The sequence below is a fragment of the Ovis aries genome, chromosome 8 (assembly GCF_016772045.2).
Source record: "Ovis aries strain OAR_USU_Benz2616 breed Rambouillet chromosome 8, ARS-UI_Ramb_v3.0, whole genome shotgun sequence".
NCBI lineage: Eukaryota > Metazoa > Chordata > Mammalia > Artiodactyla > Bovidae > Ovis > Ovis aries.
Window position 1 is genome coordinate 42,545,314 of NC_056061.1, and position 17,413 is coordinate 42,562,726.

Consider the following 17,413-nt stretch of genomic DNA (forward strand, 5'->3'; position numbering starts at 1 on the left):
TACCAATGTGATTCATAGAAAGCTATGTATTAATGTGGTTTTTATATATTAAGTACTATAAGTTACTGAACATTAGCCCAATTTTGTGAGAGTTTTTATGTTATTATCTATTCATACCTATCTTTGAAGATTAAGAAAAAGTGCACATAGTATATAGAACTATGTAACTTTTATTATTGTAAAAGTTAATAATAATAAAAGTTACAATACTCTCCCACCCTCTCTTTTCCTTTAGTATGTGGTAAATAATATTCTAGTTACAATCCTAAAACTTAGAGATTTATTTGAAAAAATGTCAACATGCTACAGAGAAATAAATCTGTAATAAATATGTAAAAATATCATAGCAGCAACATGAATGACTGAATAAAATAAAATATTTATTACAATATAGACTTTTGATGGTATTGCTTAAAAGGCAGTAGCTGTTATTATTGTTATTGATTATATTCATATGCAATTCAGACCACATTAACTGCCTCCTGAGAAATCTGTATGCAAGAGAAGAAGCAAAACTTAGAACTGGACATGGAACTACAGAGGGGTTCCAAATTGAAAGGAGTCATTCAAGGCTGTTTATTGTCACCCGGCTTATTTAACTTATATGCAGAGTACATCATGAGAAATGCCAGGATGGATCAAGCACAAGCTGGAATCAAGATTGCTGGAAGGAATCAGATACTCAGATGATACCACCCTTATGGCAGAAAGTGAAGAAGAACTAAAGAGCCCCTTGATGAAAGTGAAAGAGGAGAGTGAAAAAGTTTACTTAAAACTCAACATTCAGAAACAAACAAACAAAAAAAAAAGATCATGGCATCTAGTCCCATCACTTCATGGCAAATAGATGGGGAAACAACGGAAACAGTGAGAGACATTATTTTCTTGGGCTCCAAAATCACTGCAGATGGTGACTGCAGCCATGAAATTAAAAGATGCTTGCTCCTTGGAGGAAAAGCTCTGACAAACCTAGACAGCATATTAAAAATCAGTGACATTACTTTGCCAACAAGGTCTGTCTAGTCAAAGCTATGGTTTTTCCAGTAATCATATATGGATGTGAGAGTTGGACCATAAAGAAAGCTGAGCGCCAAAGAACTGATGCTTTTGAACTGTTGTGCTGGAGAAGACTCTTGAGAGTCCCTCGGACAGCAAGGAGATTAAACCAGTCAATCTTAAAGGAAATCAATCCTAAATATTAATTGCAAGAACTGATACTGAAGCTGAAGCTCTAATACTTTGGCACCTGATTGGAAGAATTGACTCATTCTAAAGACCCTGATGCTGGGAAAGATTGAAGGCAGGAGGAGAAGGGCATGACAGAGGATGAGATGATTGGGTGGCATCATCGACTCTATGGACATGAGTTTGAGCAAGTTCCGGGAGTTGGTGATGGACAGGGAAACCTGGTGTCCTGCAGTCCATGAGGTCATAAAGAGTTGGACATGACTGAGTGATTGAACTGACATTCATATGTGGCACACAATATATCTTTGCTTTTTCTTTAAATGAGCAATGGAAAAAAATCATGACTTTTTCTAATAAGTATAGATTTTAAATTAATGACATTATCAAGATTAGAAATTTTCTGGAAATTTGGAAGTTACTGGATACATTCTATCCCACACTAACTTTAACAGACTGAACTGTCAAAGAGTCTATAACTCAGTTTTTCCTAAGATAAATGGATTGTTTTATTTCAGTAGGAAGTTAGAATAATTGGTGGAAAGTATAGTCAAATATTTTAACTTTGCAGCATTGCTCTAGAAATATCAAAAATATGGTCAGTAATCATACTTGCATAATAAAGTTCCAATAATGTATAGTAAGAACTGCAGTAAATTCTCTGGATTACACTCCAATTCAGTTCAGTTCAGTTCAGTCGCTCAGTCGTGTCTGACTCTTTGCGACCCCATGAATTGCAGCACGCCAGGCCTCCCTGTCCATCAACATCTCCCAGAGTTCACTCAGACTCACGTCCACCGAGTCTGTGATGCCATCCAGCCATCTCATCCTCAGTCGTCCCCTTCTTCTCCTGCCTTCAATCCCTCCCAGCATCAAAGTCTTTTCCAGTGAGTCAACTCTTCGCATGAGGTGGCCAAAGTACTGGAGTTTCAGCTTTAGCATCATTCCTTCCAAAGAAATCCCAGGGCTGAACTTCTTCAGAATGGACTGGTTGGATCTCCGTGCAGCTCAAGGGACTCTCAAGAGTCTTCTCTAACACCACAGTTCAAAAGCATCAATTCTTCAGCACTCAGCTTTCTTCACAGTCCAACTCTCACATCCATCCATGACTACTGGAAAAACCATAACCTTGACTAGATGGACCTTAAATGGCAAAGTAATGTCTCTGCTTTTGAATATACTATCTAGGTTGGTCATAATTTTTCTTCCAAGAAGTAAGCATCTTTTAATTTCATGGCTGCAGTCACCATCTGCCATGATTTTGGAGCCCCCCAAAATAAAGTCTGACACTGTTTCCACTGTTTCCCCATCTATTTCCCATGAAGTGATGGGACCAGATGCTATGATCTTCGTCTTCTGAATGTTGAGCTTTAAGCCAACTTTTTCACTCTCCTCTTTCACTTTCATCAAGAAGCTTTTTAGGTCCTCTTCACTTTCTACCATAAGGGAGGTGTCATCTTCATATCTGAGGTTATGGATATTTCTCCTGGCAATCTTGATTCCAGCTTGTGTTTCTTCCAGTCCAGTGTTTCTCATGATGTACTCTGCATAGAAGTTAAATAAGCAGGGTGACAATATACAGCCTTGACATACTCTTTTTCCTATTTGGAACCAGTCTGTTGTTCCATGTCCAGTACTAACTGTTGCTTCCTGACCTGTATACAGATTTCTCAAGAGGCAGGTCAGGTGGTCTGGTATTCCCATCTCTTTCAGAATCTTCCACAGTTTGTTGTGATCCACACAGTCAAAGGCTTTGGCATAGTCAATAAAGCAGAAATAGATGTTTTTCTGGAACTCTCTTGCTTTTTCCATCATCCAGCAGATGTTGACAATTTGATCTCTGGTTCCTCTGCCTTTTCTAAACCAGCTTGAACATCAGGGAGTTCATGGTTCACGTATTGCTGAAGCCTGGCTTGGAGAATTTTGAGCATTACTTTACTAGCATGTGAGATGAGTGTAATTGTGCGGTAGTTTGAGCATTCTTTGGCATTGCCTTTCTTTGGAATTGGAATGAAAACTGACCTTTTCCAGTCCTGGGGCCACTGTTGAGTTTTCCACATTTGCTGGCATATTGAGTGCAGCACTTTCACAGCATCATCTTTCAGGATTTGAAACAGCTCAACTGGAATTCCATCACCTCCACTAGCTTTGTTCATAGTGATGCTTTCTAAGGCCCACTTGACTTCACATTCCAATATGTCTGGCTCTAGATCAGTGATCACATCATGATTATCTGGGTCGTGACTCCAAGCCACACCCATTTTATCCCTACTCTGATACTAGGTGTCAATTGCGTTTATTAACTGTTTGCTCCACAGAACTTTACTTCAACCCCACCTGCCTGGCCTGTAGGTGTATGTGTCTTTGATCCATGCACTACTGGATGAGGGAATACAAGAACTATGTTCCTCAAAAGCTTAAATGATGCACTGGCTCTGGTTGAGATTTATTCTTATCATATGGAAAGCATTTTCAGGAGAAGATATGAGAGCTGGCCAAAAAATGAGGTTTAAGCTTTTAGAAGTAAGTAAAGAAATATAAAATCCCTGATGATCTGGTGAAGAATGAAGCTGAATGCTTCTAAGGTACTCCAAGCTGTGCATGAAAAGCTTCAAGTGATCAGGAGGACAGTATTGTTAAGGTGTTGTGAATGAGAGCCCTCTAGAATCTTCCTTATCAATTTCCTTTAAACAGTTCCTTCTTTCTTGCCTCAGTATGAAGTGTCCATTCTGATATTTTTAGAAATTTTTCTTCCCTTGAATGGTTACCCCAACAGGCCCTTTTGGAAAAAAAAAATTGTACATTTAAAAGTTTTATGTAATTACAACCTGAGGTCCACTAGCACTGAGAGGAGCTTTATAGTTAGAACTCCTTGCGGTTTGAACAGAAAAATCCTGCGGTTCACTGCTTGTCTGATACTTCAATTATTGGCTGTAATCACATAGTAAAGCAGATATTGATTTCTTAGGTATTCAAATTATACCCCGAAGTGCAAGCAGCAGTAAAAGGTTTTTTCTTTCTCATTTTGAATGATATACAATTTTATGTAATGGGCTTGTTCTCATGTATGGGTATATTTTTAAAGCTATATTATAAAACCCTCTCGTGTGGATAATTTTTAGACATATTTAGACTTTTTTCTTGTAAGGGGTGTTCTTTTCATTGGCATATAAAAAGAAAGGTACATTATGATTAGAATATTGGGACATTCATGAAAGTAAACAATTACTTTTTTTTTCCTTACAATAAAAGCGGTCTCTGTAAATTTATTTTCATTTTTTTGTGATTTATAAAAGAGGTGTGATTATAGAATCTCCAGGAACATATAAAATGTAAAAATAGTATTAGCAAATGAAAAAAACCTTTTTATTGAAATATTTTCTTTTTCAATATACCATGGACATCTCAGGGAAAGATACTTAGTGCTGTGCCTTTTTGAAATGATTGATTATATTAGTTTCCATTCAAAATCAATGATCAAATATTTCTATAAACAATTCATTCCTTGAAACAAAAAAAAACATTGTGACTATCCATTCACAAATTCAGCCCTGATTCTTTCTGCCAAAGCAACTATATTCCTTTTCCATCTGTTTCCAAAGCTGAGGAAGAGAAATGATGCTCATAAGATACAGGAAGGAAACATTTTCCAGTTGTTCTTAGAGTCAGATAGTTGGTTTTAGTTAGAATACACAAGCTACACCAAGGGAGAATGAAACTGGTTCATCTAACAAGTCAGAACTTTATGGAATGGGCTATTCTTCTCTTCTAGGCAGAGTTTTGGTGAAATCTTTGGCACTTTTAGATTATTGCCTTACACAGAAATGAATCTCCTACCTTTTTGTTCTCCCGCAAGTAAATTAAACACTGTGAGAAATCTGTAATTAGTTATTTAAAATTTGTCTCATTTATCTAACAGCCATAGTTTTAAAGGAAAAGAACATGTTCTTGGTTGGATTTTTAACAGTTAAATTTTGTGTTTTTTTTTTTTTTTAAGCTTTCCTCAGTCCATCAGAGAATTTATTTATTTATGAGGTAAACTTGGTATGTAACATAAGTTTTGGGTATAGAATATTATAACTCAATTTCTGTATGCTACAAAGTGATAACTACCATAAGTCTATTATCACACATCACCATACAGTTGACTTCCTTTATCCATTTAACCCACCCCTCCACTGCTTTCCACTCTGGTAACCACCAGTTTGTTCTCTGTATCAATGAGTTTGTTTTTGTTTTGTTCTGTTAGGATTTAACATATAAATGAAATCATACAGTATGTTTCTTTATCCATCTTATGTCACAGACATAAATCCTCAAGTTTCATTAATGTTGTCACAAATGACAACCATATCTTCTTTATCCAGTCATCCATTGAAAGGTATCAAGGTTGTTTCCATATCTTAGTTATTATAAGTAATCCTGCATTGAACAAAGGGTTGCATATATCTTTTCTAATTAGTGTTTTCATATTCTTTGGGAAAAAAAAAACAGAAAAGGAAGCTAAATCATATAGCAATTGTATTCTTAATTTTATGAAGTATCTCCATACTAGTTTCCATAGTGGTTATGAAAATTTACACTTCCAACAACAATGTCCAAGGGTTCCCTTTTCTCCACATCCTTGCTAACACTTGACTATTTGTTGTCTTTTAGATAAAGCTATTCTAAAAGTTGTGTGGTGATATTTTGTGTGGTGATTATAAGGGAAATAATTTGTATTTCCCCTATAATTACTGATGTTGAACAACTTTTCATGTCCCAGTATATCTTCTTTGGAAAAATGTCTGTTTAGATACTGTGCTTGTTTTTAATCAGGTTGTGTTTTTTGTTGTTGAGCTGTATGAATTTTTATACCCTGATAGCTCAGTTGGTACAGAATCCGCCTGCAATGCAGGAGACCCCAGTTTAATTTCTGGGTTGGGAAGATCCCCTGAAGAAGGGATAGGCTACCCATTGCAGTATTCTTGGGCTTCCCTTGTGGCTCAGCTGGTAAAGAATCCGCCTGCAATGTGGGAGACCTGGCTCAATCCCGGGGTTGGGAAGATCCCCTGGAGAAGACAAAGGCTACCCACTCTAGTATACTGGCCTGGAGAATCCATGAAATATAGGAGTTACTAAGAGTCAGACACGACCGAGTGACTTTCACTTTCATATACAGATATACATATATATATATATGTGTGTGTGTGTGTGTGCACGTGTGTTTGTATAGGATGTTAACCCATTATAGGGTATATGGTTTGCAAATACTCTCTCTCAATTTGGTAGGTTTTTTTTTCGATTTTGCTAATGATTCCTTTGCTGTGTGGAAGCTTTCTGGCTTAATATAACCCTATTTGTTTATTTTTGCTTTTCTTTGCTTTTTCTGAAGAGACATATCCAGGAAAATATTGATAAGACTAAAGTCAGGGTGTATTGCTTAAGCTTTTCTTCTTTTTTTCCTAGGAGTATTATGATTTCAGGGCTTATAGGCAAGACTTTAATCCATTTTGAGTTAACTTTGTGTCTGGTATAGTACAGTGGCCTAGTTTCATTCATTTGCGTGGATCAGTCCAATTTTCCAAACACCATTTATTAAATAGCTTGTTCTTTCTTCATTGTATGTTTCTGGCTCCTTTGTCACAAATTAACTATCTATACATATGTGAGTTTATGAACTCTCTCTATTCTGTTCCATTGATCTGTATACCTGTTTTTATTGCAATAAAACACATTTTTGTTTTTGTTTTTTTTTACTACTATAGCTTTGTACTTCAGTTTGAAATCAGAGATTGTGATAACTTGTTTTATTCTTATTTTAAAATATTGCTTTGGCTATTTTGGTTCCATGCCACTTTTAGGATTATGTAGTCATAAATGTGTTGTGTTTGTGGGAGGAGGTAAGTTCAGAAGTTCCCTATATTGCCATCTTGAACTGCCTCCAAGAGTCATTTATTTAAAAAGTAGTCACAATCTTCATCTTCACATATTTTCCTATATATTTCACTGATAAGCAATCATGGACATTAAGATGATATTTTCATATTTTATTCTATTAAATATTTTAGACATAATCAATATAATTAAGGTTATTTCAAATAATGGTTTATATTACTTATAAAGATACTGAATACCAAATTAAATGTCATCTTCTTTTTATAAGTAATTGTTTGACATTTATCTTTCCAAAAGAGATTATTGACTCTTTATTAACATGTTGCCTGACAGCAATAATTTTTTTACTATCTATCATCTTAAAATTTTCTAGTTATGTAAAGCTCTTAATGATAAGCATTTCCTGAGAATACAATTTTCAGCAGTAGCTATTGAGAAATAATTCTATGGTTGGCTTGTACCATATTATTTTTTTGCTCAGTTTCAAAGGTCATTGAAAACATCAAGAAAATTATCTTTTGCACATTTGTTTACCACGTGCAATGCTGAGCATATGGTTTTCACACACATACACATTGCACACAAACTCAAGCATACAATGAAGTGAGGTGTGGTGTCTTACCGACCCAAGCCTAATTATAACTCAATCTATCTGTCTCTTTGACTATAAACTTATAAATTTTATTTAATAGATGCAATTAATGATAACCACACAAAGCATCTGGCAGCAGAAAGAACTGCTTTAGAATCCAGTTCTGACATACCTACTGTGTAGTCTTAAAGAGGGACTTAACTTTTTGAATACTGAAGTTTCATTTTCAATAAGATTATGATATCATTAGGCACGCTACCTAGTAGTTCTCAACATTTTTTAAAATCACAGGAGAACTCCCACTGATATTAGTATCTCTTTTAGCTTGCAACCTAAAGGCTTCAAAATTATTTTCAAAACAGTACCTGGTGACCAGACTATTAAAAAGTAAACAATAAATATTATTGGAATGACCAAATGAATTTTTTTAAAAATTGGCATGGATTGAACTGTGTCTCCCATGCGCACAGAAAAAGGCATATTCAAGCCTTAACACCTGGTGCTTGTGACTGTGACAGAGTTTAGAAATAAGCTTTTGCAGATGCAATCAAGGTAACGTGAGATCTCATCAGGTTACAGTGAGCCCTAAACCAATATGACTGGTATCCTTGTGAAGAAGAGAAGACACAAAGGCATAGGAGAACACTATACACATGTAGAATACTACATAATGAGATGCGAAGGGAGCACATGATGCGAAGACAGAGGCAGAGGTTGGATTGATGAGTTTGCAAACAAAGGAAGAACAAGGATTGCCAGCTACAACCCGAAGCAAGGAAGAGACAAGCAAAGATCTTCCCTTAGAGCTTTTGAAGAGAACATGATGTGTTGACACCGTAATTTGGGGTATCTAGTTTCCAGAAGTCTAAGAGAATACTTTCTATTCTTTCAATCACCCAGTTTAAGGCATCCCAAGGAAATGAATATGATTGGCCATATTTAATTACAATAAGATACTTTAAACCCATAATATAGATACGTATTTTTTACATTGTGCCAGATAGCATTCTTGTTGTTGTTTAGTCACTAAGTCATGTTAGACTCTTTGCAACCCCATGAACCATAGGCTGCCAGCCTCCTCTGTCCATGGGATTTCCCAGCAAGAATACTGGAGTGGGTTGACATTTCTTCTCTAGGGGATCTTCCCAACTCAAGGACTGAACATGAATCTCCTGCTTGGCAGGCAGATTCTTTGCCACTGAGCCACCAGGAAAGCTCAGGTATTCTTTGCTGCTGCTGCTACTGCTAAGTTGCTTCAGTCGTGTCCAACTCTGTGCGACCCCATAGATGGCAGCCCATGAGGCTCCCCCATCCCTGGGATTCTCCAGGCAAGAACACTGGAGTGGGTTGCCATTTCCTTCTCCAATGCATTAAAGTGAAAAGTGAAAGTGAAGTCGCTCAGTCGTGTCTGACTCTTAGCAACCCCATGGACTGCAGCCCACCAGGCTCCTCCATCCATGGGATTTTCCAGGCAAGAGTGCTGGAGTGGGGTGCCATTGTCTTCTCCACAGGTATCCTTTAGATATACACAAACGATTTCCAGGTGGTGCATTTGTAAAGAATCCGCCTGCCGATGCAAGAGATGCCCTGACAGAAGGAAATGACAACTCACTCCAGTATTCTTGCTCGGAAAATTCCATGGACAGAGGAGCCTGGTGTGCTATAGTCCATGGGGTCTCAAAGAGTCAGACATGGCTGAGCACACATACAAAATTTTAGTTGGTAATTTATATTACCGACTGAGACACAAGAGGTTAAGCAGTTTATCTACGTCCTTAGAGCCAAACTGTCAAAGTACAAGGTTAGGATCAGCTTATGAAAGTAAAGACAATAAGTTGCTATTACTGTTTCAGTAAAGGAAACACGCATACACGAAACTGAAATAGTCGGACCCCTGTCTCAATTGTTCAGAAGTTAAAGTGAACCTTAAGCATTCTTTAACTGTGTTTTCTTTCCCACATTAATTTAGTTTTCACAGTTCTTTATTTTTCTGCATTTCTTCTTCAATAGACAGAAAAATCCCATGATAACCATGTAGATGATATAGTACCCAGGTTATGTACTACCGTCCAAGCTGAAGCAGCTGTGCATGCTTGATATTGTCATTCACTTTATATTGTTTCAATTGGTGAACACATTAGTATCAAAAATGATCCTGAAGTGCTTGTTCTTTTATTTTCCTTTCTCTCCCCAGGATAGTTAACATCATAACCAGCCTAAGGCAGTATCTGACCTAAATATTAAATAAATCTACATTCCATATTATTTTCCTTAGAACTACTTTACAGGTGTTTGGTGGGTTTTTTTGTTATCTGTTTGGTATTGTTGTTTACTAGGGTATATTTTTGCCTGGAGGATCCCATGGACGGAGAAGCCTAGGTTACAGTCCACAGGGTCACAAAGGGTCGGACATGACTGAGTGACTTCACTTTAGGGCATTTTTGCATAAAGAAGATAACAGTACTGACAAGCTTCTCTTTCCCACATTTCATATGTACAATTAATTTAAGAATTGGAATTGTCTCATCTACTATAAATGGATGCATATTTTATCAATATCCTTGGCAGTAAGATACTGCTGCTGCTAAGTCACTTCAGTCGTATCTGATTCTGTGCGACCCCCATAGATGGCAGCCCACCAGGCTCCTCTATCCCTGGGATTCTCCAGGCAAGAACACTTGAATGAGTTCCCATTTCCTTCTCCAATGCATGAAAGGGAAAAGTGAAAGTGAAGTCGCTCAGTCGTGTCTCACCCTCAGCGACCCCATGGACTGCAGCCTTCCAGGCTCCTCTGTCCATGGGATTTTCCAGGCAAGAGTACTGGAGTGAGGTGCCATTGCCTTCTCCGAGTAAAATACTGGGAGCACCCAAATTCCTCTGGGAAAGTGTTAGTGCTAATACAATTATCCGTTGCATATGTGTATTGTGACTATTATTACTTGTTCAGCACTTAATACAGTCAGGCACACACCTGAAACTCAGTACTCTTCTATCAAGTGAAATAATAGATTTGATATAACAAAAGATGCTATAAAATTTAAAAAATGTAAAATGTTCAGTGTTTCCCTGGTGGCTCAGCTGGTAAAGAATCCGTTTGCCATGTGAGAGACCTGGGTTTGGTCCCTGGGTTGGGAAGATCCCCTGGAGAAGGAAATGGCTACCCACTCCAGTCTTCTGGCCTGGAGAATTCCATGGACGGTATAATCCATGGGGTCACCAAGAGTTGGGCAAGACTGAGCAACTTCCACTCTCACAAAATGTTTGGTTCTAAGGAAAATAATAGGGAATGCAGATTTACTTAATATTGACAGTGACAATGGCAAATTGGAGGAATTCATCCCATGAAGAGGGTTACCCTCACCCATCTATCTTTATAATACTTTCTAACTATTGTGGGATATTGTTTTCTGTTGTGTTGATGGTAAGAGAATCAAACTAAAAGAGAGCAAAAGTGGGGCAATACATAAAATAACAAAATATATATATATATAAAATAGGGCAAAATCTGTTGAAAATGAATTTTTGCTTTATCTATTAAAGTCCCAAATTGTTCATATAAAACAGAGTGCTAAGAATCTATCAAGAAAAAATAATCTACATAAGATTCAGCCTCTATTTTCTTCATGTTAACTCAGAAATTCGATGAGTTATAACTAGTGGAGAGGGGATATCCTGAAACATAAGCACCTCTTTCTTACTAGTACTTCTTTGGTAGAGAATTGTTTTTTTGTGGAACTTAAATAATGTTTAGTTAGTTAAATTAAAAGCTCATTTTTAATATGTTATGGCAACACAATTATTTATGACATTTCAGAAATGTTATTTTATTGCTGATAAGACTGGCAGAACAGAAGATGTGTCTTCAGATCTTACTGGATTTGGCAATGAAGAATGGGCATTTCACTTCTGATACTTAATTAGGATAACTGCTACCTTCAGCAGCATGAAAGCAGTTAAGATATGTAGTACCAACAGCAGTTAAGATCTCTGGGATTGTTTAGAAATCAAAGATAAGCATTAGACTTTTCAGTTAATCAAACTCAAATGATGTATACTGCAAATAAATCACAAGGTAAGCGAGTACACTGCTGGTCTTAAACTAATACATGTAGAAGTAAACTTTAGGAGAATTTGGCAGTATAGCTCTAAATGGCAACTTCCTTGGTTGATACATTGAAATTATTCTTGAATGACTATATGCTGGTCCATAAAACAGTGAAGCCCAAAATGAGTTAAATGCAAGAAATAAAATATCTTGCGTTTTACTTGTGTTCTGCTGCATGTTTTGATTTTGAAACTAGGATAAATCATATTGTAACTTGTTCTTAAATGAATTCTTAAAAGGTCAACCATCAATTGTTAGTGTTAAACAATTATTAAATTGCTGTCAAACATTTGGAAATATTTATAAAATATGAAATAAAATTTTACATACATAGACCTCTGACTTAAAACAGAAATATAAAAATATGTGAATATAACAGAATCAAATTTTATTGTCTTTAATAAATTTCTGAGGGGAATTCACCTCACTGAGTTTTATAATAGAAGATAGTCCATTATAGCTAATCCCTCCAATTCCAGTTCAGTCGCTCAGTTGTGTCCGACTCTTTGCACCCCATGAATCGCAGCACACCAGGCCTCCCTGTCCATCACCAACTTCCAGAGTTCACTCAAATGTCCATCGAGTTGACGATGCCCATCCAGTCATCTTATCCTCGGGTGTCCCTTACTCCTACTGCCCCCAGTCCCTCCCAGCATCAGAGTCTTTTCCATTGAGTCCACACTTTTCATCAGGTGGCCAAAGTATTGGAGTTTCAGCTTTAGCATTAGTCCTTCCAATTAACACCTAGGACTGATCTCCTTTACAATGGACTGGTTGGGTCTCCTTGAAGTCCAAGGGACTCTCAAGAGTCTTCTCCAATACCATAGTTCAAAAGCATCAATTTTTCACTGCTCAGCTTTCTTCACAGTCCATTCTCACATCCATATATGACCATTGGAAAAACCATAGCCTTGACTAGATGGACCTTAGTTGGCAAAGTAATGTCTCTGCTTTTGAATATGCTATCTAGGTTGGTCATAACTTTCCTTCCAAGGAGTAAGCGTCTTTTAATTTCATGGCTGCAGTCACCATCTGTAGTGATTTTGGAGCCCCAAAAAATAAAGTTTGACACTGTTTCCACCGTTTCCCATCTATTTCCCATGAAGTGATAGGACCAGATGCCATGATCTTAGTGTTTTGAATTTTGAGCTTTAAGCCAACTTTTTCAGTCTCCTCTTTCACTTTCATCAAGAGGCTTTTTAGTTCCTCTTCACTGTCTGCCATAAGGGTGGTGTCATCTGCATATCTGAGGTTGTTGATATTTCTCTTGGCAATCTTTATTCCAGCTTGTGCTTCTTCCAGCCCAGTGTATCTCATGATGTACTCTGCATATACGTTAAATAAGCAGGGTGATAATATACAGCCTTGACGTACTCCTTTTCCTATTTGGAACCAGTCTGTTGTTCTATATCCAGTTCTAACTGTTGCTTCCTGATCTGTATGCAGGCTTCTCACGAGGCAAGTCAGGCGGTCTGGTACTCCCATCTCTTTCAGAATTTTCCACAATTTATTGTTATCCACACAGTCACAGGCTAATCCCTAGACAAGTGCAGTTATCTTAATTCTTTAAGAAAAAATATAAAGGACAAATGCACGAAGAGAAAAGTCACTCAAATTCTCTCTCTCATTCTCTGTCTCTCAATCTGATCCTCATCTCTTTTCCTCTTCAAGTGTATCTCTTCTTTATAAACCTGAACTTCCAACTTCTTATAATACAAAATAAATAATATATTTTAAATGATTTCAAATAAGCTAAATGTCCTACTGTTTGGAAGTGGTTAAACAGGAGATGGCAAGAGTGAACATCAACATTTTAGGAATCAGTGAACCAAAATGGACTGAAACAAGTGAATTTAACTCAGATGACCATTATGTCTACTACTGTGGGTAAAAATCCCTTGAAAGAAATGGAGTAGCCATCATAGTCAACAAAAGAGTTCGAAATGCAGTACTTGGATACAACCACAAAAATTACAGAATGATCTCTGTTTATTTCCAAAACAACCATTTAATATCACAATAATCCAAGTCTATGCCCTAACCAGAAATGCTGAAGTTGAGTGGTTCCATGAAGACCTAGAAGACCTTCTAGAACTAACACACAAAAAAGATGTTGTTTTCATTATATGGGACTGGAATGCAAAAGTAGGAAGTCAAGAAATACCTGGAGTAACAGGCAAATTTAGCCTTGGAGTACAGAATGAAGCAGGGCAAAGGCTATTAGAGTTTTTCCAGGAGAACACACTGATCATAGCATGAACCCTCTTCCAGTAGCACAAGAGAAGACTCTACACATGGATATCACAAGATGATCAATACTGAAATCAGATTGATTATTTTCTTTGCAGCCAAAGATGGAGAAACTCTATACAGTCAGTAAAAACAAGTCTGGGAGCTGACTGTGGTCAGATCATTAACTCCTTATTGCCAAATTCAGGCTTAAATTGAAGAAAGTAGGGAAAACCACTAGACCATTCATGTATGACCTAAATGAAATCCCTTATGATTATACAGTGGAAGTGATAAATAGATTCAAGGGATTAGATATGATAGGGTGCCTGAAGAAATATGGACAGAGGTTCATGACATTGTACAGGAGGCAGTGATCAAGACCATCCCTAAGAAAAAGAAATGCAAAAAGACAAAATGGTTGTCTGAGGAGCCCTCACAAATAGCTGTGAAAAGAAGAGAAGCAAAAGGCAAAGGAGAAAAGGAAATATATACCCATTTGAATAAAGAGTTCTAAAGAATAGCAAGGAGAGATAAGAAAGCCTTTCGTCAGTGATCGATGCAAGGAAATAGAGGAAAACAATAGAATTGAAAAGACTAGAGATCTCTTCAAGAAAGTTAGAGATACCAAGTGAATATTTCATGCAAAGATGGGTAAAATAAAGGAAAGAAATAATATGGACCTAACAATAGTAGAAGATATTAAGAAGAGGTGGCAAGAGTACACAGAATAACTATACAAAAAAATTATCTTCATGATCAGATAATCATGATGATGTGATCACTCACCTAGAACCAGATATCCTGGAATGCAAAGGCAAGTGGTCTTTAGGAAGCATCACTACAAACAAAGCTAGTGGAGGTGATGGAATTCCGGTTGAGCTATTTCAAATCCTGAAAGATGCTGCTGTGAAAGTGCTGCACTCAATATGCCAGCAAATTTGGAAAACTCAGCAGTAGCCACAAGACTGGAAAAGGTCGATTTTTATTCCAATCCCAAAGAAATGCAATGCCAAAGAATGTTCAAACTACTGCACAATTACACTCATCTCACACACTAGCAAAGTAATGCTCAAAATTCTCCAAATCAGGCTTCAACAGTATGTGAACCATGAACTTCCAGATGATTAAACTGGATTTTAAAAAGGCAGAGGAACGATAGACCAAATTTCCAACATCCACTGGATCATCGAAAAAGCAAGAGAGTTCCAAAAAAATAAATATTTCTGCTTTATTGACTATGCCTAAGCTTTTGACTGTGTAGATCACAACAAACTGTGGAAAGTTCTTAAAGTGATGGGAATACCAGACCACCTGACCTGCCTCCTGAGAAATCTGTATGCAGGTCAAGAAGCAACAGCTAGAACAGGACATGGAACAACAAATTGGTTCCAAATCAGGAAAGGAGTACATCAAGGCTGTATATTTTCACCCTGCTTATTTAACTTATATGCAGAGTACATCATGAGAAATGCTGGACTGGATGAAGCACAAGCTGGAATCAAGATTGCTGGGAGAAACATCAATAACCTCAGATAAGCAGATGACACCATAGTTATGGTAGAAAGCAAAGAAGAACTAAAGAGTCTCTTGATGAAAGTGAAAGAGGACAGTGATAAAGTTGACTTAAAATTCAACATTCAGAAAACTAAGATCATGGCATCTGGTCCCATCACTCACGGCAAATAGATGGGGAAACAGTGAAAGACTTTATTTTCTTGGGCTTCAAAATCACTGTAGTTGGTGGCTGTAGCCATGAAATTAAAAGACACTTGCTCCTTGGAAGGAAAGTTATGACCATCCTAGACAGCATATTAAAAAGCAGAGACATTGCTTTGCCAACAAAGGTCTGTCTAGTCAAGGCTATGGTTTTTCCAGTAGTCATGTATAGATGTGCTGCTGCTGCTGCTAAGTCACTTCAGTCATGTTGGACTTTGTGCTGCCCTATAGACAGCAGCCCACCAGGCTCATCGGTCACTGGGATTCTCCAGGCAAGAATACTGGAGTGGGTTGCCATTTTCTTCTCCAATTCATGTATGCATGCTGTGTAGCTTCGGCCATGTCTGGCTCTGTGTGACCCCATGGACAGCAGTCTACCAGGCTCTCTGTCCACAGTATTCTCCAGGCAAGAACACTGGAGTGAATTGCCATTTCCCTCTAGATGGATGTGAGAGTTGGACTATAAAGAAAGCTGAGCGCCAAAGAATTGATTCTTTTGAACTGTGGTGTTGGAGAAGACTCTTGAGAGTCCCTTGGACTGCAAGGAGATCCAACCAGTCAATCGTAAAGGAAATCAGTCCTGAATGTTCATTGGGAGGACTGATGCTGAAGCTGTAACTCCAGTACTTTGGTCACCTGACATAAAGAACTAACTCATTTGAAAAGACCCTGATGCTAGGAAAGATTAAAGGTGAGAGGAGAAGGGAGTGACAGAGGATGACATGGTTGGATGGCATCACTGACTCAATGGACATGAGTTTGAGTAAGCTCTGGGAGGTGGTGATGGAGAGGGAAGCTTGGTGTTCTGCAGTGCATGGGATTGCAATGAGTTGGACATGGCTGAGAGACTGAACTGACTCACTGACTAAATGTCCTACATTAGGTGACCATCTAAGTAAACAAGGAAAAATGTTCTCAATGAAAAATTATGTCCCTATTATAATTAATCACATTGAAAATTTTTGATATATAAATAATATTTCTATTATTATGATTTGAGAAAGTTGGCTTTTTATATATGTGATTTATTATTATTTTTAGTGTCCTAATTAATCTCTGACTATTGTGTGATTATGATTATCTTAATTTTTTAAAATATATATATATATAATAGGCTCTCCAGTAAGATCTACAACAGAATCTTAATAATGAATTTATGTGAACTATGGAGCTTAAAATGACTCTTTCCTATTCTTCTTTCTTTTCTCCTTTCTTTAAAGAAATATTATATACATATTTGTTTCAAGTGAATAATGTTTCAAGTAATAAATAATGTTAACATATTAATACAATTAATATATTAACATGTTAATAATATTAATATGCCTCAGGTGAATAAAGTATAATATAAATCAATATATTCTCTTTTATCCATATATATTATATAAAACTATTATAATATTTATACATATTATATACATTATTATTTACTATATACTACTTCTTAACAATATAAAAGTAGAGTTTTATATTAGTTTACATATCAATATACTTTGGAAGACTCACATAAATTTTAAGTAAGCAATATTAAGTTCTATTCTATAATATAGAAATACATTTTTAGTTATAATTAAAGAAGAATTCAAATTATGCCAGTGAATAACTCTAATAAACTTTTTATGTTTGAGTAGTTTTAGATTTATAGAAGCTTGCAAGGATAGTACCAAGAGTTCATATATAGCCAGCACAAAGTTTCCCATTATTAA